General features: G+C 42.2%; 1 pseudogene; it reads right to left on the bottom strand.

Annotated features, from left to right (window-relative positions):
• Positions 1–483: 483 nt before the first annotated feature.
• On the bottom strand, positions 484–835 carry LOC115871802 (annotated as a pseudogene).
• Between the last annotated feature and the right edge of the window lie 1,677 nt (positions 836–2,512).

Below are 2,512 nucleotides of genomic sequence, written 5' to 3'. Positions count from 1 at the left end.
CTGGGGGCTGGCTCTAATTTGAACACACGGCAGAAGGAACATTTCGTCCCTTCTCGCTCACTCAAAGCTATGAGGTTGAGCTACAACCTAAACGACCCTCTCCCTGTAATTTAATCTCCCAAGAGAGGGTAATTACGTACCACCCACATGGAGGACCAGATAACCTGGAGTTTATGAATAACCATTAGTAGTAGGATTTATATATATATATATTCCATATTGAAAACAAAGTGCTTTGGTTAGACTTTATGTCGTCTTGAAAAAATACAGAAATGTTATACCCAGTATTCAGAATTTCTTTCTTTTTTTAAGACAAAGAAGCTATTTATTCATGTTCTCAAGATGAACTTGAGTTCTATGAGGTTGGAATCAAAGGGAGAGACTTGGTTAGTAAAAAACAGTCTGCAGTGGGTAGAAGCTGAAATTCAGTCAAACAATTTCGTCATACACCTGCCCCCATTCCAGTGACGCTTTCAGAGTTGATCACGATAAACCTTTTACTGCGTTGCCTTTGTTTTTTCCTTTCTTTATTTCTTGCTTTGCCTTCAACTCTTTTTTCTGCCTTTGGTTCATCCATGCTGGCTACCATCCGTGCTGGTCGAGAAGGCTCTTTTTATTCCTTTAATATCAGTTTCCATTTGCATGTCGACTTCTTTTTTCGTCATTGGTGATGTCTGGGTACTACAGCAGTTGCTATCTCTTGACCATCTTTCAGTAAAACATCATCATCTACTTGGAGGATAGTTTTAAATCTGTTGAGCTCCTTTGGGACGTTCTTTTTTCTCTTTTCAGCACGCATTTTCCTTTTCCACACACTCCGTATGCTTTTAGCCATGTTTTACCTGGGCAAGGATTTGATCTCACGTGCAGCAAGTAGATCATTCAGGCCCTCAGAATTTCTCCTTGTAAAAAAATCGTAGTGCCTGGCTCTACTGGAACGGTGTTCCCATTCAACAATGGATGGGCAACACAGAATGGTTTCTCTTGAGCTGGGACACTCAGCTAGTTGGCCAGCTAGTCACTCTCTTACTACACCTGATCCTTTGACATCCCACCTGTTTCAGCCTTTTATGCCACCTGACTGGCCCTTGAATGCGCTTAAGATTGGCACTCATGGTACCGACTCTTACTTAATGTGTTGTTAGGTGGCATTCTGACTCACAGTGATCCTCTATGCAACAGAATGAAACACTGCCCACACTTGCTCCATCCTCACACTTGTTCTGATCTTTGAGCCCACTGTTGCAGCCACAGGGTGGATCCATCTTGTCAACGGTCTTCCTCTTTTTCACTGCCCTTCTGTTTTACCAAGCATGATGCCCGTTTCCAAGGACTGGCCTCTCCTTATAACATGTACAAAGTAATTGAGACAAGTTGAGACAAGGCTTGCCATCTTTATTCTTCAAGAACAATCTGGCTGGACCTATTTCAAGACAGAAGTGTTTCATTTTAGCAGTCCGTGGTACTTTTCAGTATCTTTACCGGCACCATCATCCAAATGCATCGGTTCATCTTCAGTCTTCTTCATCCAATGTCCACCTTTCACATGGATGTGAGGCAATGGAAAAGACCACGGTTTGGGTCAGGCACTCCTAAGTTGTCAGAGCAACATTCTTACTTTTCAACACTTAAAAGGGATCTTGTGCAGCAAGGAAACTCTGGTGTCATAGTGGTTATGTGTTGGGCTGTGATCCATAAGGTCAGCAGTTTGAACCCCCCAGCAGCTCCTGGGGAGACCAATGGGGTTTTCCACTCCTGTACACAGTTATAGTCTCAGAAACGCACAGGGTCAGTTCAACCCTGGCCTGTAGAGTCTCTATGAGTTGGCATCAACTTGATGTAAGTGAGCTTTGAGTGTTTCTATGCAGCAATGCATCGTTTGGTCTTTTAACTGCTGCTTCCATACATTTGATTGTGGATCCAAGCAACGCAGAATCCTTGGTACTTTCTATCTTTCCCCCATTTTGCATGATGTTACCTATTGGTCCAGTTGTGAGGATTTTGGTCTTCTTTACATTGAGTTTTAATTCATACAGAAGGCTGCAATCCTTGATCTTCGTCAGCCAGTGCTTCAAGTCCTCCTCACTTTCAGCAAGCAAGGTTGTGTCATCTGCATATGGAAGGCTGCAAATAAACCTTCCTCCAGTCCTGATGCTAGATTCTTATTAATATAATCTAGCTTCTCTAATTATTTGCTCAGAATACAGATTGAATAAGTAGGGTGAGAGGATACAACCTTGATACACACCTTTTCTGATTTTAAATCATGCAGAATTCTCTTGTTTTGTTCACCTCGTGATCCATGTACAAGTTCTACATGGACATAATGAAGTGCTCTGGAATTCCTATTCTTCTCAAGGCTATTCATAGTTTGTTATGTTCCATGCAGCTGAATGCCGTGGCATGGTCAATAAAACACAATGAAATCTTAGCCAAGATCCACCTGTTAGCAGCAATCTTATCTCTTCTTCCACATCCTTTTCTGAATCCAGCATAAATTTCTGGCAGCTCC

Source organism: Echinops telfairi, unplaced genomic scaffold, assembly GCF_000313985.2.
Source record: "Echinops telfairi isolate 266 unplaced genomic scaffold, ASM31398v2 ScPeMD7_7406;HRSCAF=8444, whole genome shotgun sequence".
Lineage (NCBI taxonomy): Eukaryota > Metazoa > Chordata > Mammalia > Afrosoricida > Tenrecidae > Echinops > Echinops telfairi.
This window is presented reverse-complemented; position numbering and strand designations above follow the sequence as displayed.